The 26,415-nt window shown below is 33.7% G+C and overlaps 2 long non-coding RNA genes across 2 annotated transcripts; both read left to right on the top strand.

Annotated features, from left to right (window-relative positions):
* The first annotated feature begins 458 nt into the window (after nucleotides 1-458).
* LOC117324804 lies at nucleotides 459-1,936 on the top strand. Its single transcript, XR_004532065.1, has 3 exons — nucleotides 459-751; nucleotides 991-1,099; nucleotides 1,612-1,936. It is a non-coding gene; the product is annotated as an uncharacterized LOC117324804 (long non-coding RNA).
* A 10,003-nt stretch (nucleotides 1,937-11,939) lies between these two features.
* LOC117324803 lies at nucleotides 11,940-14,575 on the top strand. Its single transcript, XR_004532064.1, has 3 exons — nucleotides 11,940-12,023; nucleotides 12,699-12,792; nucleotides 13,224-14,575. It is a non-coding gene; the product is annotated as an uncharacterized LOC117324803 (long non-coding RNA).
* Nucleotides 14,576-26,415: the final 11,840 nt, after the last annotated feature.

Below are 26,415 nucleotides of genomic sequence, written 5' to 3'. Positions count from 1 at the left end.
GCCGTATGTAATGTTAAATTTAACCACGCACCTTTGAAAGTAAGCTATTTATATTACAATATGGCCAGTTAAGAGTACGTTTATTATAAATTATAACTTTACTTTTAATTTACAAATTGTTCGACGCTATAGTAATGTATTGATAAATGTATAAATAGATAAATATTAAGTTTGGTTAAATATCTCATGAGTGATTAAAGTTACAATTTGTTTTTATTTTTTTATCGTCACAAACAAATTAATAAGATATTAAATAACGTTGTTTCATAAATGGTTCGACTATCAGGTCGGAGGTAATATTTGAAACGCTTCCCAATAACTTTTTCCTGGTGCTCCGGCTTTTCTTCATATCAAGATCCCCCGCGAAATGTTATCTACGAGAATAATGGCGATTATTACAGATGTATGGCATTTTAAAGAGAGTTTGTACGAGATGACATGACGATGTTTTTGCTAGGAAAACAAAGTAGAGTGGTGCTTTATTTTCTATTACATATTTTTTGCCATAAACAGGACATATATTTAACGGCTCTATTTGAGACATGCGTGGGGATCAGTTGTCAGTGAAAATATGCAGGACAACGCTATAGCCAGTTTAAACCCGGATATAGGCCGTACATTCGCTTTCCTATAAAACGTTTGTTACGGTAAACAATGGATACATTATTGCTGAAGATGAACAAACAACTTGTTACCACGATGATCCTGGTGTGTTTCTTTCTAGTATATCTAGGATCTACATTTGTCGATGGTGAGTCACGAAATTTAGACAAAGACATATCATATCTAACAGATATATCTAATATTAAAAGGAGTTTTCTGTCGTTTGCTAGCTCCTTATTATAGAGGTTAATTAATCATTAATAAGTACAGAACATATGATCATAATTATATGACTCATTGTATCTGAGTAAAAGTTTTATGTCTATCCATTGACTGTTATACTTGGATATTTAGATGTATTATGTTGAGTTTGGCCATATTACACAGGTCAGAGGAACTGCAAGTGTAAGAGACAGTGTCTATCGTTTCCGTGGGAATGGCACAGTGGCTACTGTAGTGCCCTAGATACCAGCATCAGTTATTGTTGTAATTACGGGTACGTAGACACAAACGCTGTCATACATAACCATCTATCACTAAAAGAATCACAAAAACATGCATGTTCAAAGGGATAAACCTTTTGCGTATAAACTTTATAATAGATACAGTCTATACCAGGAAATGAATTACATGCTTCATACAACTGTTTCTGGTTAGTATGCTCGGGACCAAAATTGTGCCACTAGAACCACTGCTATAGGCGTAGTAGAGATTTTAACAAAAAAAGCATGCGGAAGATGTCAGCAGAATTTCACTATACTGCTTCAATGAAAGTGCATGTATACTGTTGATTGTAATTCTAAATCTACAGCTTCTTTGCCACGTCCAATTATATGTACGGGTAAGCTTTTTTCACGGCTTTAGGGAATGAGTTTTCTAAAATTGTATTTGTTAAAACAGAAGTTTCAATATGACATCAACAACGATGCATTTTATTTGCATATGTTTGGTATTTCAGTTCATATGATAATAAGCAAATGGTATTTTGATGTTACATTTTAATTTTAGGCCACTTGGATAGGACCTAGCAAATGACGAATATGCCGCTACTGAACACCATGAAAGACTTGTTCCATATATCAGTGAAGTGAACTGACATCAATTATTGACGAAGAATTCTGTAACAACACGTTGCATCATGAAACAAATATGGAAGCAATTGCGTTGTGATCAAGTTGCACGAGTTGCATTCATTTCAAATTGCAACGGTGTTAGTTATATGTCAATTCTAATCAGTATTGTAGGCCATAACTTCTGTGTGAATAAGCAAGTGGAATCAATAAGAAATAATAATAATAGAAAATAGAAATAAAAAAGGCGATGATACATTGTATGTATTGATATTTTTCAAGTGATTTGAAAACACTCAATGGAATTTGTTTTGCGAACTTTTGTCAATTCACCATGATAATATATATATATATATATATATAACCGATAAAATAAAAGAATGGCGCTTTCCTGAATTTGATCTCTCAATAATTATCAAGTGTTTTGTCTTATAAGTCGACTTCAGAAGTGATTAGATAAAAAAAAATGACTGCAAAATGGAATAATTGGGAACAACTCGTTTCTGACATATCAATGGGATAATCAATCACATTATGATGCAGTTCATTTGACGATCTGTGGCTCAAAGGCACACACGATACTTGGTGACTTAAATTCGGTTTCGGTGTCCAGACTTAATTAAGTAGAAGATAGATGTTAAAGTTCCATGTCCAGATTTTAACAGTTTTTCTATTCATATATTTACTTGCATTGCACTAGTATACTCCGTCATACAGTTATATACAACGTGGCCCTAAGGTGTCACCAAGTTAAACTAGTATATCAAATTAATTATCGTGGTTTCTGTTTGTTTCCCCAATATCATTATCTTTCATTATTTTAGTTTCGTGACGTGGTGACATATTTTAGTATATATGTGTGTGAATTTTATCGGTGGAAATGAACATTAATCTACATTTAGGAAATGTGTGCTTAATCACACCTATAGCATTAAGTTATGCCAGAATTAAATCATCTTAATGATATAATACACATAAAGCATATGAGAACAAGTATGACTAGAGACACCGCCCTGACATATGGAGACCACCAACAAGTCTATCATGGGGTGTTTGGGCTCGGGAATTATGATATTTAAGATAGCTCCATACATACTCCATGTATTACACCTTTATACTCATGGATATTACATGTGAGGATCTTCATGAGGAAAAACGCTGTACACACGATTGTTATGCATGCGATCACCATTTATACTCATAATCCAATCATGAAAGAGTTTAGAAAATAGCGACAAAGCTGTAAAGACTGGGAGACGAAGGCTGAAACCCATGTAACACATGCACTAATATAAACGTGAAACCCATGTAATACGTACCCTTGTACAAACGTGAAACCCATGTAACACGTTCACTAATTAAACGTGAAACCCATGTAACACGTACATTAATCTAAACGCGAAACCCATGTAACACGTTCACTAATATAAACGTTACGTGAAACCCATGTTACACGTACACTAATATAAACGTGAAACCCATGTAACACGTACACTAATAAAAACGTGAAACCCATGTAACACGTACATTAATCTAAACGTGAAACCAATTCAACACGTTCACTAATATAAACGTGAAACCAATGTAACACGTACACTAATATAAACGTGAAACCAATGTAACACGTACACTAATGTAAAACGTGAAACCCGTGTAACACGTACATGTACACTAATACAAACGTAAAACCCATGTAACACGTACACTAATACAAACGTGAAACCCGTGTATTACGTACACTAATATAAACGTGAATATGAACTAAAGACAATTATAAAAGCATTACAAACTTTACAGATCTACTTGCTGTGAACACAAAAACGCATTAACACTTATGAGGCTCTTTAGCAATCCCGACTAGCTAAAAGCACAGTGTCCTAGTTATGACAACAAACTAAGCTCACTCATGATCCGTCGTAGAAAAAATACCCGGCAAACTTTTGGTATGAGCCATCAAGCAGTACCGACACAGCCATCCTGTCCTGAGCTAGTCGTAGGACTGAAGGTCTACAGAGATAACATCCAGCTACTTCGGTCCTGTCCTGTCAGATCCCACTACCCTGTTTCACTCCGATGTTAAAACCACGACGTTCTCTGATCGCTCCTGTTTATACTGTGAGATAAATTGCGACCCCTTGTGTAAATAAAACTAATTTTTGTCTCAAATAGATACTAAAAAGTACATTACTTTTGAACAAACAACTTCTCACTACGATGCTCTAGGTGTCTTTCTTGTTGTATATCTCTTATATCAATATCTTATATCTTATATTATATCATATCTAATAAATATGGAATCTCTGATGATTCAAAGTTTTTTGCTGTAAAGTTCCCATAGTTCAGAGTATCATTAATCATTAATAAAGATAGGAATAATATGATGATTAGTGATTATATTATATTTTAACAATGACTGCTGACTCACTGTTTCATTGCCTGATTTATTTATTAAGCGTCACTATAGGTCTTGTGGAGACACAATGTCCACCGTGGGAGTGGTCCCATAGTTACTGCAGTGTCCTAGATAGTAGCATGATTAATGTTTTAATAAAGGTACGCACTCAGAAACGCTGTCATACATAATATTAGATCACCTTCAAAAGATTGTACAAAAAAAACGAACACGTAAGGACACATATGAAGTATGAATTTTATAACAGATATAGGGTTTGCTAGGAAATAAATGAAATTTGTCATACAGCTCTTTCTTCTTATTATGCTAAGGAATGAAAGTGTGGAACTGAATGTTTGACCTCTAGCACCACTGCTGTAGAACTTATATAATTTCAGGAAATGTTAACAATAATACATATTCCACGAGTTAAAACGAAACTTATTCCAATCCTAATATATATTCTGTAATTCGGGATCCTAAACTCCTTATTGTTTTTGTACGCCCATCTAAATTAGAAGAATGTTTTGGAAATTCCGGCCGTGTTTGGGACTTGCTTATCTCCCGCAGGGTTCTTCAGTGGTCTTCATATCAGTCAGATCATGTGTCCTAATGTCAAAGATGAATGATCATGTGAGTATGGTAAGGACCGTGTGAGATATTCGAAATTTTGGACATGTTTTGAACAATATGTATTTAATTTCTGGTAATTATATCTATCTTTGAAAAATACTTTTTAACCATTTTGGACTTTATATTTTGAGATACTTATTCCTTTGTCCAAGAATATTTTCTGTACAGGGGTCTGATAATGAAGATGGCAGATGCTGAATTTGTCCTACACTTCCCATTACCATTCATATACCAAAATATCATAAACATGTAATTAATCAATTACATTACTTTGGCATCAATTAATGTAGATTTCAATTTATATGTTTTTCTTAAATTTGAGAGATATCGAGTGATATTTCACGGCATAATACGAAAAATATGTAACAGGATTGTGTTCCCTGCAAATGTATTATAAATAGTTTATGTACATTTCACATTCAATTTAAAATGAGAAAATGAAAACATTAAACACTATAAAACATATTAACACATGTTAAATTTTAATCTCAGGACACGTTGATAGGATTTATTGATTGGCAATGCCGCAACAGAATTTCATTTGCTACATTTCCGTACATCATCGAATGGAACTGACATCAATATATCAGCTGTTTCTCTCTCCGTTATTAATGAAGAATTATGTGAAAGCGAAGTTCAATCAACAAACAAATATAGAATCAAAAGCCTTGAGGCGCTTAAAATGACGCAAGTCGCATTTATTTCAAAACGAAATGGTTAAAAATGTCAATTCTGTTTCAATTATAATCAATTTAGTAGGCTGCAACATCTGTTCAAATCCTAGATCGATAGGAAATGAAAAACAATGTAAAATGGTTTGAAAATTCGCGTTAATATAAGTTCTGCAAAATCTTTAGAAATTGTGTCAAATTAACATAATAATATTACCAATAAAGACATTCCTGTTATTGTCCTCTTTATTCCCTATCAAGTGTTTTGTTTTATACGACACTTGAATTAGAAAAGACATATAAATAAGACTGCCAATTGGAATGACACCCTGGAGAACACCTCGGCCACGACCTATATAAAGGGGGTTAATTCATCACATTGTGTTTCAGTTTGCTGACCTAAATTCTGTTTTGGTTTCTTGATTTAAGTAGACGGTATCTGTTTCATGTCCAGTCGTATAACGGATTTTATTTTGATACAAACACGCATTGTATATACGATATACATACATGTCTCGAAGGTGTCGCAAGGTTAGACTAACATATCAAATTACCATAATAGTTTCTGTTTGTTCCCGAATACCGCTATCATTTTTTGCATATCTTTAATTTCTTGCGTGGTGACTATTACTATTGAAAAGAATATTAATGAACATTTGAGTTAGTTCGTCTATTTAACCACATTTATAGCATTATAATGTATTAAAATATAAAAGAAATTTAATGACTAATTATACATTGTAAATTATACACAAAAAGTAAAGAGAACACAAAGCTATTATATTCTTCACAGATCAAGGCAAGATATCTGGATATTATTATTGTAAGTATTTTACATACATGATACATACACACATCCTACTTTCCCAGTAGAGAATGACGAGAGACTGCCATGTTATAGGGAGAACATTATCAATGGAGTCCTTCAGTGAGATGCTAGAGAATGACAAAGTTTTAGAATTTCCTAGACACCAAACATACTCAATTCCATACAACTTTATGTTCTTGGATAGAGCATGTGAAATTGTTAATGATGCAAACGCTGTACACACGAATATGATGCTCGCACTCATTATCAAATCCCAAATCATTACAAAATACAGGAAAAGAAAAGGTGACGCCAACACAACAGGGGAATATTAAAAACAACTCTGGTCTTTCATGCTTTGGATATGAATTTAGTAATAGATACAGTTGCCTATAAACCGTATAATGGATTAGAACTGCATTATACAGATGTCATTTTAGGATGTGTGAGTGAGGCCGGAGGCCAACAATGTGAAATTACAGAAGGGAGGTCAGGAAATATCAAGAGCTAAACAGATGTAAAGGATATAAAACGGCGGGGTATCGATCTTGAGAAACGTGGATATATTCTAAATCAGTGGCACTAATCATTGTGGTCTTATAGTTCACCTGCAGATATTTCCACTCAGCAATCCTATGTAGGGTTTTTGGAAAATTTGCGTTTTGGGAACACTTTCTGCATTCTGAGATGATACAAATATGTTAAACAATGATGATCTGTGTGTACTGTGTAGTACCGTTATTGTCTAGTATGAACATTGTTTTACAAAATTTGACATAATTTGTATCAGCATGGCTATATAAAATACACTACATACGAATTAATTAATTCTCGCAACCAAGAAACATCGGTAGGGGATAGAATACTATATCACAAATCTTCTTCACAACTGATATGGTACGTGATAAAATTCGTAGCAGTGTGTTATTGTTTTTGTTTACACACCGCGGTGTGTTACCACTTTCTAAGCCTCCGATTTGTAAGTTGTGACCCGAAAAAATCTGATTAGTTAACCTCTGGCCTTTGACCACGGACTATTTTTACATCTCTCACTTATTATGTTTTGTCGTCAGTCTTCAAAAGATCAACATGGACTAGTTTTGTGGATTTGTCTGTGGTCAACATTAGCATAACTTGGTGAGAGGGGTGTCCTCATGAAAATGTCGATTAATCTGGGGTTTGAGTCTTACGAAATGTAATTTGATGATGGTGAAACAGACGGCGCACGGAAGAGAGATATTGCATCGATTATAGCGAACAAAAACTGACACCCCAACTCCCCCTTGATTCTCGATATGCAGTTGACCCCGATAACCATGAATGAATTATCAAAACAATTAACAAATATAATACAAAATGGTTAAATCGCTGTCCCTAATAGTAGTCATTTGAATTAAACGGTCGCGGCATCTAATGTAGGCCTAAGCCTACAGCTTCCCTTTTCCTGGTACAGTAGTAGCTATATAGTTTGGTGTCATTCGGTACGTATATGTGTCATGTACCAACAAAAAAAATCAACGAATAAACACTTTCTTATCATTCAACTTACCTTTATTACGAACATATATCCCAAACACAAAAATGTAAAAATCATTTTGGAAAATCTGTCTCGTGTCAGTAAACTGATGAGATTCCGTGTAAACACTGACAAACGTGAAATACATATTGCTCAGCACTCAAGCTCGGTTTCCGGATGATTAGTCTAATATTCAGCGGTGACGTTCGATTTCGCGATGACGGCGTCGTCTTCGAATAGGCCTATATTTGAGCGGAGTCATTTAAACAAGTTACCTATTAATAAATCACACAGACACAGGGATTGTCAAACTGAAATTTCGTTTTGTAAAACTATATCATTTACAAATATAGTGCAGAAGATATGTCGTCCATCTAAAATAGATGATAACCTTTCGTTCATAACGAACTATATGTTGTGTAGTGACTTGGGTCACAGAATTTAGTTGCTACGTTGGGAGAATTTGAACTTGACAAGTTATGGGATAAACAAGTTCCCCGACGATTGTTTATCATTTTATCCAACTCTCCTTAGTTAATTTTCTAATTTTGAAAAGACACGAGCTTTAGCGAATGTCTTTTTAAAATTAGAAAATTAACTAACGAGAGTTGGATGAAAATGATTAAGCTCATGTCTTTTCATAATTTGAAAATTAACTAACGATAGTTGGATAAAATTGATAAACAATCTCCACTCGTTGGGGAACCTCTGTTTAAACTATGCCATTAGTTGAGAGATTCAATCTGGATAAAAAGTGTTTTGGCCCTATTAAATTTTGTCGAAAACCCATACATAAACGACTGGTAACATTACTTAAGATAGTATGAAAATAGATAAAACAATCCAAAGATTGCAAACACGCCTGGTTCCACCCATCAACATAGCTATATCTAGTTAACGAGGCCTTCATTTTCTTTAATTGGGGCGTTTAAAACTGTATACGCACGATGTTTTGACGTAAACATTGCTACGCATTTCATTTATCAGTATGTACTTCATCTCGCAATGTGACACATAAGTATGTGTCTGAGTGTTAATAAAACCCTTGTAAGCCGTGTACGTCAAACGAAAACACAATTACGGTCAGGAGTGAATCGTGAAAGCTTTCTGCGTTGTTTGACAGGATTAGTATGGTGATGTGGCGGGTTGTCACAAAAAGAATACCTAATGGTGTTCTTCTAGGACGTGTATACATAGATAGCTTGTTTTTGTTGATCGAAAGGTCGATCGTACTTATATCAAACATTGATTGTGTGCATCATATTCTTTTTTTTTGTTTACAAAAGCATGTTTACATGACACAATGGCATTGTTTCCGTCATCGTTCCTAGAAAGTGCTATTTTTGTGAAGGTATTCTGTACACGTGTATTGACGTTGTTACAGCAAAAATGGAATACCAATTAAGTTATAAGTAATGATGTCCTATAAAGGTACATACAATACGTCAGCACACCAGGGCAAAAAGGACACTGAAACAATAGATAAAAAATTAGATTATATTCTACTTAGTCTGAATCTCCTTTAAAACACAGCGTGAAACCTTACATTCCTGGAACGGTTCACGTGGACCACTAAAACACAGCATATGGCAAGCGTAATGACACAGTTATATACAATAGAATAGGAGAGCCTGGTGTACATAGTTCGTTAACCTACATTTGTAGGTGGACGATTAACTAGGTACATGCATACTATGTTATACATATATCAGGTCATATAATGCTTCAATATGTCACATGACAGAACAATGTGCTTGACGCAGACGACAAAAATGGTTGGCGCTAACAGACCCTTCAGTTGAATATCGAAATTAGCTAAATGAAGAACTTAGAAAACAAAACATTGCCTTCTTTTGAGGGCACTTTGGCACTAGTGTTTTCTCGGAATTAAATAGTTCTCACGCTTCCGGCTCGGTAATATGCTATCCTTACCACAACATAATGCCCTCAGAAGAAGACAATGATTTATAAATAAAATTTTACAAACTCGTCCTGGTTGAAAAGGTATCCTGTTTAAAAATTATAAACGATGGTATCATTTATATCATATGGTTAGATCAAGTTTTATTTATTCGAATGTACAACTAAACGTTTGAATAAAAGTATAAGATGTATCATATTACTAGTATCCATAACATCAAATGGAACCGTTCTTTGTTATGTCGATTTTGATTGGCTAGAATGATATAATTAGAAGTATCAATAGAATTTTATTATGGTGTGTATCCATGAGAGGAAAAAGTGAGGCGCACTATCTTCATACATCACGGTTTTATTTCCATACAGAGTACATTCCGCTTCGGTGCTATCACTTCATTACGATGAAATAATTGAAGATAATTCTTAAGTTGATGAGCAGAAGCATTAAAACAACAAAACATTGCTGTAAGCTCCGGAATGACAAATTGGCTTTAATATTAGAAATGTCGAAATGTGTTTTACTAATGGAGCAAGCATAAATGGAAGTCATGAATTTAATGTGGTCCTGTCGCTCATGGAAGTTGACAGACATGTAGCATATCATATGCAACTAGTACAATGTCGTGACAAAATCACATAGAATATCGGCATAATAACGGAGCCATCATTTAATCTCAAAATCGATTTAACGAAGGCAAAATATCAACAAAAAACATAGACTTTCATGGAGACTCGTGAAAAAGCAAAAGAAGAATAAGCCAATGTGTTTCGGAATAGTAAGATTCTCCAAAATAAATGACAAAGTCTGAAGAGTGCAAGTAATTCTAAGTTTTATGTTCTAGATCTAGAAAGGCACAGGTAATTCTTTAAAATCGAGGTACAAAGAATTACGTAATACATTATTTCGTGTGTATATACACTCTTTAAATTATAACAACAGAGCATCACAATACATGATAAAGTAATCAATCGAATTTGTTATCAATGTATATAAAAATAAGCAGATGTTAGTAACATATCAGGGCATATGACTCAAGCTAGTAGTATCAGGTCCTATGATTATTTGACAAACCTCAGTCTAGGTATGGTAAATGTGCCATTTGTTATAAGACGTTATCGAGAATATAATATAATAGACACCATACTGAGGTCTTCAAGGTCTGAGTTAGTTACACAAAATGTAGGACAAAATATCTCCAATCAGGACATGAAATAATTGACTTTCATTTCAGTCGTGCAAACATTACACCATAATTCTTCCGTAAATTTGTCAGTAGAACTACACATCAGAACTATGTGGATGACAACACCTTTATACCGCTAATCACATTGATGGTATAAGTCAGTACAATTGTGATAATAAATCTCATTATATATCAATAAGTAATTTCCTCAGCTGCTTGAACTAACTTGTCATATATAAAAACAAATATAGAAAAGTATTATTACACATCCTGTTTAACCATACGTTTTCGTCATATCCATGCATAGCATGCTTAACTTGGATCTTCCAACATGTTTCCAGAGGAAACCATCCCTCATCCACATACTCCTGATCATGTTTAACTTAAGTATACACTAGGATGACAGCCAGACCTTAGACTCACTGTTCCGCCGTTACTCAGCTTACTACATGCACGAATTGTGCGATCAATATAATTAAATTTATTGTTTAATATTACTCCATCACGCGTTACATTTTTGAATGCAAAGTTTAGTTTGCCGAAATAAAATATCATCCTTAAATACGAAGACAAATTAAGTATCAAAACTCACAAAAAAGATCGGCTAGACATATATAATTTATCCTGTCGAAACAGAAGAATCAATACTAACAATGTAATCGTCTGTGTAGATTCTATAGCTAATTAACGACTTGTCGGTTGAACCTAACGTCATAGTTTACCAAACAAGTTTTGAAGTAAGATTTCGAAATTCCACATATAAACACATTTCAAAGTTTTATAATATACAAATTCAATGGTTTTAAAAGTGTAACGTTTTACCATGAACTATTGATTCATTTTATTTCAAAGAATCGTACCATTGCTTTTCCACGAAAATCAAAGGAAGCAAAAGAAAGGTGATTGTAAAGAGTATTATTTGTAATACGTCATCGAGAATTACGAGCATGTCCAGACAATGAAAGTTTTCAACCCGGATAAAAACTCACTTCTCAACGTGTCGTACATACAATGCGCTTTTAGTTTTTTTTGTTTTTGTTTTTGTCAACACTGATTGACAGTTATGCATTGCAGGACATGCATTTTTCTGGCCTATAAAACGTGTTATTTCTATCGATTTTGTGGTCAGTAGACAATACACGGAATGATGATCAACAACAAACTTGTATTCACTGTGCTGTTCGTAATGACGTCTTTTCTCTGCTTATGTACCGATCCGGTCAAAGGTTAGTATTTTATCACATTATTGACTTGTTGGACACCGATTCAATTAATATAAACCCGTAAATGGAATTAAAAATGATCGTGGAACTTCACTGTTGATACGACTTCGCGAGTTAAACATTAGTTCTTTGATGATTCAGTTGATTTTCTACAGCGTTATTTTATTGGTTCCGTAGACTCCGTGGATTATACCACCGAATATCAAATCAATGCTAGTTTACAGTAACAGTTACAGCTAAATCATAGAATGACGTCGGTTATACTTCGGCGTTGAGGTTTAACGTGATCTGATAATGAAAACTATAAAATTTAATATGTTTTGATTCTCCAGAACTGTGCTGATCAAATAAAATTAAGTCCATCAATCAGTTATATCCCATGGATTACGTTAGTAGTTACCAGTCACATCGCATTGCTTTAACATATGTGAGTTTTCTTTATAAATCAGTAATGTACCTTTTAACAGTAATGACTGTCTGTATCCCTGAACGGTAATAAGTACGAGCATATTCCCGATTTTAATACTTACTATGATAATCGACAAGTCATCAGCTACGACATATGGCATTCGATCAGTACTCTTCATTTCCAATGGCAGTTAGAATTACGATTTCGGTATTATATCAGAATTCTTTGTTGTTTTTGTCGCTGTACGTTTTATAAACTATATTACACAGGTCAGTGGAGTTGTCAGTGTGCTAGAGGTTGTAGAGGATTCCATATGGGATACTGCAGGCCATATGACGGAAGGATTCGATGCTGTACAATGGGGTATGTGCACAGTGAAATATCGTTAACCCGTTTTTATTGTTATTACGTTTAGGATAATTGTTTAGATATATTAACCAAGTACATCTTCCCAGGTTTTGTTCTGTTAAACTGTATGTACTTCTATTTAGCGCAGTTGAACTCCAATTATTCTGTCAAAAACAATGCAATTGTTTACAGTGAATTAACATATAATAGCTGCCAGCCTAGGTTCTTTTAAGTTAATTCCAGAGGTTCATTTTCAAAATGTTATAGTATACTCTTGCAGATTATTTCATTTGATATTTTTAGATCATATTTTATCATTGGACATTGTTAATTTTATCATTGGACATTGTTAATTGTTCCCCGCAGGTTTATTTAGCCCTGTCCAAGTAGTGGTAGGGCTGTAATCTGTCCACAATAAGTATAATATTTTTCATTTTGTGTCACAGGTCGATCGGCGGAACTGGAGGTCTGTGATGCAAAGCAGTTGAGCCAATCTTGTGTTAAGTGGTAACTGACCTCTGTTCTATGATAAAAACACATATATTTGTTTGATAAAAGGTCATTCTATTTTTAGATACCGATACATCTTGTTGTAACTTAGTCGTAAGGCTTACACGATAGTTACTCCAACCAAACTACACATTCATCTTAGTGAAAACCATAATTTGGTCTTTTTTTTAAAAAGACGTAAAATTTGAATAAAGTTCTCAATAACACTCATTCATAGGACTTTTCATTTTATAGATTCTTCTGCACAAATCTACAGTCACCAAACTGTCTCGATTACAAACTATTTCACCATACTGTCTAAGTACTTGTAACTGAATAAAGTTCTACATGTATACCTTTTGTGGAGAATTGGGCTCTACTTTGTGCCTTGAGAATGTTTTTCATAAAAATACATTCAATTTCAAACAATTCTTTTAACATGAAAACTGATGACAATAGGATTGGTTACAGGGCAGCGTCAATTAAAGTCCTTTCCGAAACATAAAAACACAGTGGTACAAGATAAAGTACATTTTATTAACATATAACATATTTAGTCATAAGATAATTGATAAATTACAGTATTGTGTAAGGGAAGCAACTCGTATACAAACTGCATAAACTTGATTTATGTATACATCAATTGGCAAATATTGGATGTGTTGGTGTTTTCTCGCCTCAACAGATCCATGTCAAAAGAAGTCACTATATTGTTTAAAGATTCTACATCATCGACAGAGTTATGACCGATTTAAAACAATCGGCTGTTATATATTTATATCATAGAATACCCAAAGTTTACTTCTTTATGCTATTACTAAACGCTTGAGCGTATAATGGTATCTTTTGAATTTAAATCGGAAAAATAATTAATTGCATCCCGAAGGAATTTCATCTTGCTCCGCCTCTACCAAATTATTGGGTTGACTTTTTCGTGAGATACGCGAAGTAGGCGATCCCAATTGTGCGTAGACATCGAGAAGAAGAAAAAAAAATCATATAGTTGCAACAAGTATCAACGAATAAAAAATGCAGGCATAAAAACAACTCCAGGAAAAATGACTACTTTTGTTATAAAAGAAACACAAAAATCATCGGGATTCGAATTTGTTACTAAGTTGATAAATGGCATTGGCAACAACATGTTTCTTCCCACAGCTGTCCTGATATATAACAATTTTTCACTGGTTAGGTCACTTAAGAAAAAACATATCATTATTGAATGTCTATTTATCATTTGTTTTTCAGAAAAGCATCATTACAAATGGGTCAGTGTAACAGATTTTACTGGAGTGGGGAGCAATGTGTAGCTTAGGCATGTCTAGTTGTAACGGATTATTAAAAATGCTAATTTGTCAATATGTTTATGTTACTTTTATGCAAGTAGGATAATGACTGAGGACGTATATATCCAAATTTTGGATATGATCTGACGATAAAATAAAAAACAGATAAATGCAGAATGATGTAGACCAATGGAAAATGTCATGATCAATACATCAATCTCCTTTAGAAGTATTCCTTGTGCGATATGAAAACGGACGTGTTTGATGCCCTTAGAGTGCACCTTAGTTCTCATGTAGAGAATGCGACTTAATCCAGTTTTCACCTAGATATGTATTGTGGGTGCCGTCTATGAAGCAAAAGGCATTTATACTTCAGGAACACAAAGGCAAATATTCATCAAGAAATTGAAAACCCTTATGACATTATGTAATAATTAGTTAAGTAAAACGTATGCCTTATGTAGTAGTATGATTATAACTTAAGATAAAAACTTGAATTAAGGAAAAACTTATTTTTTTATTTAAAAGTATGTTTCACTACTAAGGGACCGCGGTGGCCAAGTCGATGAGGTGTCCTGACACTTTATCACTAGCCCTCCACCTCTTGATTAAGAGAGTGAAACCCATCTGGGGCAGTTGCCTGGTACTGACCGTAGGTGAATGTTTTTTCTCCGGGTACTCCGGCTTTTCCCCACCTCCAAAACAAGGCACGTCCTTAAATGATCCTGGCTGTTAATAGGAAGTTAAACAAAATAAACCAAACCAAATATTTCATTACTTAAGTAAATATATCTTGTTCATATATACTTAAGTGAAATACTTCAGTTTTATTTTGTGAATTTGGACTATTCTTGCTTTAAGGGGCTCTTTTTCGCATAATGCCCCCATTTTATCGACTTAAGTTAAAATTACGATTCCACTGTTATGTTGGATTTTTTGTCGTTTACAGTATGTGTTAGGTAAGTGCATTTTAGCCGTTAACCAAATGTGATCTCCCTCTATGACAAGCCAAGTTGTCATTTATTCAAGGAGCAACGTTGATCCAGGATTTTACCAAATAATATAAGATATCTTATATAGTTATATAAGATATCTCATAAAAGATATAAGATATCTTATATAATGTATAAGATATCTCATAAAAGATATGATATCTTATAAAGAAAATTAAATAAGATTTCTTATATATTTTATAAGATATCTTATATATTATAAGAGATATCTTATATATTATATAAGATATCTTATATAATTCGATTATAAGATATCTTATAAAGAACGAGATTTGAATTTGATATAATGAACTCTCCCCCACTCGATGAAAGAGCCGAGATGACGCTGAAACTACATAAAATGGTTTTAAACAGATTTACAATTGCCATATGTTCCATGTGCCTTCAAACAAAACGGAAGTTACCTTACAGAGGGAGCAGTCATTCTCGAACTTTTATGCTTTGCCGGTCTCACGAGAGTCTCGTTCTTTATAAGATATCTTATAAACTTTTCTTTATAAGATATCTTATATATTATATAAGATATCTTATATCTTTTATAAGATATATTATATACTTTATAAGATATATCATAAATAAAAGTTTATGAGATATCTTATAAAAGATATGATATAAGATATATTACATAATATATAAAATATCTTATATATTATATAAGATATCTTATAAAGAAAAAATTATAAGATATCTTATATATTTTATGAGATATCTTATATATCATATAAGATATCTTATAAACTTCTAAATAAGATATCTTATAAACATATAAGATATCTTCTAAACATATAAGTTATGTCATAAACATTTAAGATATCTTATATAATTTGGTAAAATACTGGATCAACATTGCTCCGCGAATAAATGACAACTTGGCTTGCCATATCCCTCCCTTAACATGCCTTTTTTTAATTGTTTCAATTAAGTAATTGCTGTCATTACGTACGTCATTCATCGCCGTCATACTCTATATACATGTCGCGTTGACCTCTTCATGGAATTTGCAAAGAAACCAAATTAATTCATGCGACGGTGTATCAACCTGTTAGTTGTACATAACGTACACATCACACGCTGTGAGACAAATTTGACGTAATCTTGTTGGATCACAATGTCTAAATCTAGAACGCATCAAATGCCAAATGATTTTAAAATACGGGCCATTTGGCGCGATAACAGCGTGCGCCTATATAAACGAGTACAAATAGAAATTGATATTAATATATTTAGTCGTTCAAATGTAAAAGCATACAACTATACATATTTCATTACATTGTTTGATTGCTTTGAACTGCTCAAACGTATTAAATAAAGAAGGAATGAACATGACATTATTTGTCAATTATCCAGTATTTTAAGTTTGCTATCAAATAAATAAAACGTATATGATACCAAACAAAATGAATTCCTTGACATTTTAGAAACTGTTATCTGCAATCTAATTTAAATCTAGATGGTATTCTCAAAAGGGTTCTCTCAAAGCGGTTGGTAAACGTTTTGAATAAGACAATGAAGGTGTCGTTCGGTGAAGGATACGCATTGATGGCAACATCCTACTCAACAAGCAAATCCCATTTTACTTAAATATAATTTAGCAAGTGCGTAACGCTTATACAAACAATGACAATTTCTCATGTACATATATGCATGGATATTCTTAAAAATGATGCTACCAACACAATATAAATGGAGCCATATAAAAAACCTACCTCTTCATTTGACGAAGAGGGCTCGACTCCCGGGGAGACAACCCGTACAATATTACAGCGCATATAAATGCTACAATAATAAAATAAACAATATTTACTAACATGTACTGGCACCGTATACTAACTACAATGTTTAATATAAAAGGCTAAATGCATAACGCCTATCAGCTAAACCAAAACGTTTATCCACACAGAATAATTAATAACAAAGTGGCGGGAAATTCAATTTCTGGACAATCTTTACCAATAATTAAATGATTTCAATTAATTTATAAAGGAAATAATTGACACTCAACATATCCAAATATTACTTCATACAATACAATATACATTAAAGTTAGGAATTATGAAGTACTCACAGTGATGTAGATTGGTACAACACGGATGCGCTAAATATATAGACGCAACATATACACGTCCACTCACAACGGTGCCTAGTACGGGAGTGACGCTACCCTAAAAAGCGCCGGTGCGCATTGACCCATGGTCACTCTACTATAAAAAATAACTCTGACCTCTGACCTGTCAAACAGGTTTACATATATATATATAAATAGCATACAGTACAACAGCGTACACATATACATATGATAAATACAGAGCCTGTACATACACAGTAGTACAAAAATAGATAAATCTAAATAATACCCAAATGTCATTAAATAATGACACTGTTACAAACAGACACAGTGTTAACTAAGTATTTTGATTATTTAATTGCGACTGAACACCTCTTAATTATTTCCAATCAAACTATTACCTGTAAACCTACTCCCTCAAGCTAGGTAGACAGGCCAGGCGAGGCGACACTCGCGGTCTAAGTGAAAGGATCGGACGTCCGGTCATGCCGAGTGACGTGATAAGCATTCATGTCTAGTCAAAACAACCACAGGCGTCTCAATTAGCGATAGTTGATTTTGCAGGTATCAAATAAGTTTGGTAGTAATACGTAATATGTCAGAACATATTGATGTTCTGACCTAATTTTACCAACGTATATAGACCCTTTTCTACAGCAGCCGTTTCGTATTTTCAATATATTAAACGGACCATTCATTACATTTAAGTATCGATAGTGTCTGATTTAAATAAAACGTATAACCACGCGGAGACTCAATATTAACATTTTTAATACAAGCAAGTTTATTTATGTTGTTACAAATGAAACGTGTGCTGTTTTGGGGACTATAGCTACAAAATGGCCAACCAGCTTTGCGATTGATAATGAACAGTAACGTAGAAGCGATCGTAATTATCATGAAATGAAGAAAGTTTAATGATCAATCAACATTAAATTAGATGAAATACTATTATTTTACTAATTACTCAAAATAGTATAGCCATGTCTCAGACAAATGACTGACCGTGACAACGGTTACACATCACGAACGACCTGGTTTACTACCCAGATCTTGTGTCTTGGATATTAGTGTATTTAGTTTATTTGGTGGAAATATTCGCGTGTCAATATTTCCACGTGTTATTATATTCGCGAGTGGATATTTTCGCGGAGATTTAATGATCGCGAAATAAGCGAAAATTTCCAAGCCGCGAACATTTCCACTTTTACAGTAAATGACATTTTAACAATAATATTATTTTTTATTGTCTTTGCGAGTCAACCTTTTGCAACAAACGAGCTTCAGTCTCTGAACATGATCCAGGCTTACACAAATGGAATAAATACATTCAAAAGTCAAAGAAAATACAAAAAAGTTATTTGAAGTTTATCTTATATCAATGACCGATATATTATACTTACCTTACTAGTTAAACTGCCATTCCAAATAATTGAGTAGGCTCCCTTAGACCACACAACATTTGTTTAATGTATTGGAGATAAATCGTGTTTTCATCGGTAGATACAGGGATTATTGTTGTAATGAAATTTCACAAATAAATAAAAATACCATACTATCAATAGTGTGATACCCCTAACTTATTTATGATGGCCTGTCCATTATTTTTGTTGAAGGTGTTGACTTGCTACAAAAAAGTATACAATCATCAAATTATAATAACTTCTTACACTACTCATCCTCATCAACAATATCAATCATCTTACAAATTAGCTTCAAATATTTCATACATACACTGTATAACCCTGTTCAGATACCAACTACGTGCATATTTTTAATGGAATGACCTTACGTAGATATAAAAGTATCCATTTCCTATGTTCATACCGTAATAATAACTTTATATACATTTTGCGATAGTATGCTGTGCGGAAGAGCTACCAGCAATTAAACAGCTACATTATATACTGAAAGAAGAAATGTATTTCCTCTAAATCAAGGAAAGCATGAAGCAGATAGAGGGATTTGTTTTTTTTATTGGGAAAATATCACAGAAATATGACTATAGACTCTTTTGAAATCAATATGGTATTAAAAATCCAACACAACAAGTCATTTCTCAGATTATACTGATAAAATTACAGTTATGTTTGTAAGTATAATCCATGTGGAAAAACAATTTAGCTGATGATGAATCGGAAAACATATTAAAATTCATTAATAAATGAATGGATTAATTATCAATAAATTGTAGCAGAAATGTTCGTGAATTTATCAAACCATATACATGATGAAACATCACTAAACAGATATGTACAATGTAGCATCACAATATAATAATGATATAGATTTCTTATTGTCCATGTATTATGAAACAAATACTCTCCTTGTTTAAAGGTCTGATGAATTAATACAAAGATGAATATTATATTTACACACAAAAAATAATTAATTAATAGATTTACGCCTAATTAATAGAAAATGCCCTATTCATACACCACTAACTAAACCCATAATTTTATAATTAAATACATATATAATAATAACGATATATCTTCGTTATTACACTATTTTAAAGAATAACGTAGTGAGCCTGTCAATTATATTGAATTGTAAAAGCCACTGTGTCCTGCCTACTGACTACTGCCTGGTATATTTTAACTACTTTCGTTGCTTACTGCCTACTGTGTACTGTCAACTGTACTGCATACTGCAGCTAGATATCCACTGCTTACTACTTACTGCTTATTGCTAACTACCTGCTGTCCACTGGTTACTGCTCACTACCTATTCCTTACTGCCAGCTATATTGTAACTACTTTCACTGCCTACTACGTATTACCAGCTATGCTGCGCACTACCAGCTTAATATCTATTGCTTACTGCTTGCTTTACATAAAGCATATCACCTGCGTATTGCGTACTGCCTACTGCTTACTGCAAAGTGATGTTCCCACTGGTATAACGTGTATACCGTCAGTTTGTAGAAAAGATCAAGTTTGAATAAATGTCGACATATTGACATCCTCTTTTAGATGCCAGGTCCTGCAAGGCTACGTTGTAAAGCACCACATTAACATCCATACGAGAGAAGAGTTCACAAATGACTGGCTGCATAATATATTTTTCTTTAACATTTGATAAATTTCCCTATGAATAGAAAATTCTCTAATTATTTGTTGGTCAGCCTTGTTGATACAGCCAGCGCAAATAATGATTCTGTAAATTAATCAAGATCCTTTGATCTTAATTTTGGAATAAGATCAGAAACCTGTGAAATGCTTTTTTATCCGTTTGCTCTTGTTTTAAATCTGTTCCTTCTTTATTTATGTCGGATCAACTACATGATCATATAAGAATTAGTTGTCTTTAATTCATTCTGCATTGGAACACCTACCATACATTCAGCAATTTCACCCAATGGCACAGCTACAGGCATCTTTACAGAATGTTGGAAGGTTGAATTTGGTCCGTAATACTTGTCATACGACGGTGAATAGGAGTCGAGGTACTTATTGGTCTCGAGTTACTAATCATAGTGTAGCTTTATATTATCAGATATTTCGCTGTGAAACGCTGCATTTTCGGAGGTGTTCAATGACGTCTGTGTTGTCCTCAATGATGGTCTTGTAATTTTTTGAACATTATGATAACAAGTCTACTTACAATGATCCCCGAACAAGAAATGTACATGTGGTTCGGAAGTGTAATGGTAACAAAGCAATAAAGTATGCTGTTAATATGACCATTCTGTCTGATGGAGTTAACATAATGTATACAATTTGTAAGGTGTTCCGAGACTGTATTCACCTGATGGAAGTTTATTTTATCGTGACACTTTTCTTGTCATAAATACCAGCAGGTCCTGATCTTTTGAATGAATGTGGGGAAACTACAGTGCTATTGAAATTGTCAACACTTACTGCGGCTGTTTGGGTATCATTTTTGAAAAACAAAAGTAGTTAACAAGTTTATTGTTGAGTCCAGAAATGATATGCCCGCCATGTTTGCAAATAGGTAACAACTGTTAAGTGAAAGTTTATCTTGTTGTCCCTAATCCATATTTTGACTTTCCGCAGCACTTGATGCAAGGTCCAGTAAAGTGCTTAAATACTGAGATACCCATAATGATAGAAATCTGTGTGTCTTCAACTTTCGAAGGTTTTTGCACATCATTGTTAGGACACGTCGTTTCACTTCCATGGATTTAGATATCGACAAACCAATGGGTTGTCACATCGTGAAGTTTTTCACCCCTTTTGACGTGTTCTCCAACAGTCCATCTTGATTCTTGCAACTTACCTGTTGTGCACACGAGCATTATTTTCCAGTATGGCACGAATGTTCCGGATATACCGTCGTCGAACTGTATATATCTAAACATCACGGCAGCGATGCTTTCGTCATTGTGAATTTCAATATTGTCCGCAGTAAACACTAGCATGTCGTTCGTATGGAATAGAACAACACATCGTAAACTCGACCCTTGGCGAATTGCATTTACAAGAGATTGTTTCGTACCTTCCACCGCTGTCCCATTAGAGGATGTAACCAACATTTTGACCCATGCACGTGTTTGTACAAACCAAGAGGCCGTAGTTGACATTATACTGTTACTAATTTTAGTCGATGACCCTATTTCAAAGATGTCAGTCAGGAAAGAGCCGTCCGTGGATATTCTTACCCATTTCCAATGTCCGTTTGAGAACACCATTGGTTGTGGTGTATCCATTTGACTGAGCAATTGCGCTGTAATGATTTGGGTGTTTGATATGAAAATGTTGTCAGCCTCCATAGAATAGGAGTCAAACTGGACTCGAACCCGTCTGCCCACCAATATGTGTGATTTTAAACTGTCGAAACTTCCTGACAGTTTTGACCCTGTAGCAGAATGCTTAAAAGCAAAACTCCAGCATGCATCTACATACCATGTCAGATCTAAGGAGCTTACAGAGTTGCTTATATGCTTATGATCTCCATCTATCCAACGTGTTTTTACAACTGTTCCTTGTGTAGAACGCATGCTATTTATCCAGTATATTGGGATGCCTAACGCACCCGTTCTTCTGTTAAAACCATTATGAAATACTGCAAGGCCAATAACTTCGCAGCTATCTATTTCTAGCCGCTGAGGCGAGTTAAAATCACTCCCTGCTATTTTGATATCTTTTCCTCTTTTTACAGCTGATACAAGGGTTCCTTTTGATCCCGTTACCTTTAATCCATTTTCTTGACGGTAGTAAATTGGATTTACTTGATTAGGATCCTCGGGGAGTTTTCTGCAATTCAAAATAATTTTAATATTACTCGTAATGGTGCCATAGTCATGACTGGTTGGATGAAGTACATACCCCTGTATATTTATATTATTTATTTCCTTCATAAAATATCAGTACATACCCCTGGGTATCTGTTTTACCTATTTCCTACTTTAGATCATCAGTACACACACCTTGGTATTTATTTTATCTATTTCCTACTTTAGATCATCAGTACATACACCTGGGTATTTATTTTACTTCAGATCACCTGTACTTACCCCTGGGTATTTGTTTTATCCATGTCACACGAGTATTTCAATGTGGGTTTTTTTCTCGACTTGCAATTATGCAACAAACAATGTTTGACAATTATGCACAGATTTTGACATAAACACACAGACACGGAGACAGTTACCTTGAAGCACTGTGGCCGTAAAGCACACATGCTTATACCAGACGTGTATGCCCGTGCAGGGTCTATAGCGGTTGTTGCTGTACTCACCTGGGCAAGGAAAGTCCCAGGTAAGATTTTCCAAGTGCACGGGCATAGGGTCATTCGGGGTCAATGTCAGACAATCAGCGTTACAATAATAACTATATACACAGGTACATAAGACTATATGACAAAGGGACTTGTACAAACATTACACAGGATACACAGCCCAAGTATCTATATACACATTACATGTGTTGGTCAAACTTTAATAATAGTTTGACTACCGTTACGTGACATCCATTTCCTATTTTAAATCATCAGTACATACCCCTGGGTATTTGTTTTATCTATTTCCTACTTTAGATCATCAGTGCATTTCCTACTTTAGATCATCAGTACATTTCCTACTTTAGATCATCAGTACATACCCGTGGTTATTTATTTTATCTATTTCCTACTTTAGATCATCAGTACATTTCCTACTTTAGATCATCAGTACATTTCCTACTTTAGATCATCAGTACATTTCCTAATTTAGATCATCAGTACATTTCCTACTTTAGATCATCAGTACATTTCCTACTTTAGATCATCAGTACATTTCCTAATTTAGATCATCAGTACATTTCCTACTTTAGATCATCAGTACATTTCCTACTTTAGATCATCAGTACGTACCCGTGGTTATTTATTTTATCTATTTCCTACTTTAGATCATCAGTACATTTCCTACTTTAGATCATCAGTACATTTCCTAATTTAGATCATCAGTACATTTCCTACTTTAGATCATCAGTACATTTCCTACTTTAGATCATCAGTACATTTCCTACTTTAGATCATCAGTACATACCCCTGTGTATTTATTTTATCTATTTCCTACTTTAGATCATCAGTACATTTCCTACTTTAGATCATCAGTACATTTCCTACTTTAGATCATCAGTACATTTCCTACTTTAGATCATCAGTACATACCCCTGTGTATTTATTTTATCTATTTCCTACTTAAGATCATCGGTACATTTCCGACTTTAGATCATCAGTACATTTCCTACTTTAGATCATCAGTACATTTCCTACTTTAGATCATCAGTACATTTCCTACTTTAGATCATCAATATATTTTCTACTTTAGATCATCAGTACATTTCCTACTTAAGATCATCAGTACATACCCCTGTGTATTTATTTTATCTATTTCCTACTTTAGATCATCAGTGCATTTCCTACTTTAGATCATCAGTACATACCCGTGGTTATTTATTTTATCTATTTCCTACTTTAGATCATCAGTACATACCCGTGGTTATTTATTTTATCTATTTCCTACTTTAGATCATCAGTACATTTCCTACTTTAGATCATCAGTACATTTCCTACTTTAGATCATCAGTACATTTCCTACTTTAGATCATCAGTACATTTCCTACTTTAGATCATCAGTACATACCCGTGGTATTGTATTTTATCTATTTCCTAATTTAGATCATCAGTACATTTCCTACTTTAAGATCATCAGTACATTTCCTACTTTAGATCATCAGTACATTTCCTACTTTAGATCTCAGTACATACCCCTGTGTATTTATTTTATCTATTTCCTACTTAAGATCATCAGTACATTTCCGACTTTAGATCATCAGTACATTTCCTACTTTAGATCATCAGTACATTTCCTACTTTAGATCATCAGTACATTTCCTACTTTAGATCATCAATATATTTTCTACTTTAGATCATCAGTACATTTCCTACTTAAGATCATCAGTACATACCCCTGTGTATTTATTTTATCTATTTCCTACTTTAGATCATCAGTACATTTCCTACTTTAGATCATCAGTACATTTCCTACTTTAGATCATCAGTACATACCCCTGTGTATTTGTTTTATATATTTGCTACTTTATATCATCAGTACATACTCCCGGTGTTGGGAATCTGTTCGTTTTGTTCATAAACAGTTAGCAGCTCTATCCCCAAGGCATACCTTGTGGTATTGTGGCATTTCAATTTCTTATTAAGCAGATATAGAGGATATCTAACAGTGTCTTCAGTAATACCAAATATATTTCACGAGTGGGGCTAATATTTTGATATTTTCCACGAGTGCGCAGCACGAGTCAAAAATATCAAAATATTAGCCACACGAGTGTCCAGGTGCTGACATATATGTCGGGCTTTCTGATTGGTCAATTATTTTGGTATTTTCTAATCATTGATTTGATTGGTCAAATCAGCAAAAGTGATATTTTTCACTAGTGAAAAATATCACTTTTATAGAATGAATAATTTTTGATATTTCAGTGGTAAAAATGTAATAAATAAAGGATCTTAAATTATTTTTCATTTCATATGATTTTTTTAAATTCGAGTCTTAGCGAGGAAACTTTTAATCTTCGGGTTTCATAAAATCTCATATGAAATGAAAACAGAAAATATCCTTTTCATCACATAACTCAGAATACAAACATTTTGACATGTTTTACAGCCAAAATGTGGACTTAATTGAGCGGAGAAAGCCATTTCGTTGGACCATTAAAGATACTATGACGCAACACTCGCTTTCTGGATAATGAAGCGAGTAAAAGCATCCCAGGGAATATATACTAGTGACACATAGTTCAATATACTTTATTGAACAGATGTGATATTCTGTTCCTTTTATTCAACAGATATGGTGACATTTCTATTCCTTTTATTGAGCAGATATTGTGACATTTCTATTTCTTTTATTGAGCAGATTTTGTGACATGTTTATCCTTTTATTGAACAGATATTGTGATATTTCTATTTATTTCAGGAAAATTAAAAGTAAAGGTTTCCGTGTTACAAATGCTGTTGAAACCTTATACACATATCAATTTAATATATTCAATTTAGCAATGCAATTGATATGAATGTCTGAAGTACTTTAAACGACAATTATAATTTATCATTATATATAAGAAAATATTTACCTTGTATACCAAGTGACGTCCACATTCTCATATCCAGAACTGATTCGATTGCCGTTGCCTAGGTATTGTCTTATAACAAAAACCTTCCCATTGGTACATACTGACGTCATCTTCCAGAATATATCCGGAGATAAAGTATCCCAACTCGACTTCGATATTACAAACGGCATAAGGGCACAAGGTGA

This window comes from Pecten maximus, chromosome 4, assembly GCF_902652985.1.
Source record: "Pecten maximus chromosome 4, xPecMax1.1, whole genome shotgun sequence".
In the NCBI taxonomy this organism is placed as follows: domain Eukaryota; kingdom Metazoa; phylum Mollusca; class Bivalvia; order Pectinida; family Pectinidae; genus Pecten; species Pecten maximus.
This window is presented reverse-complemented; position numbering and strand designations above follow the sequence as displayed.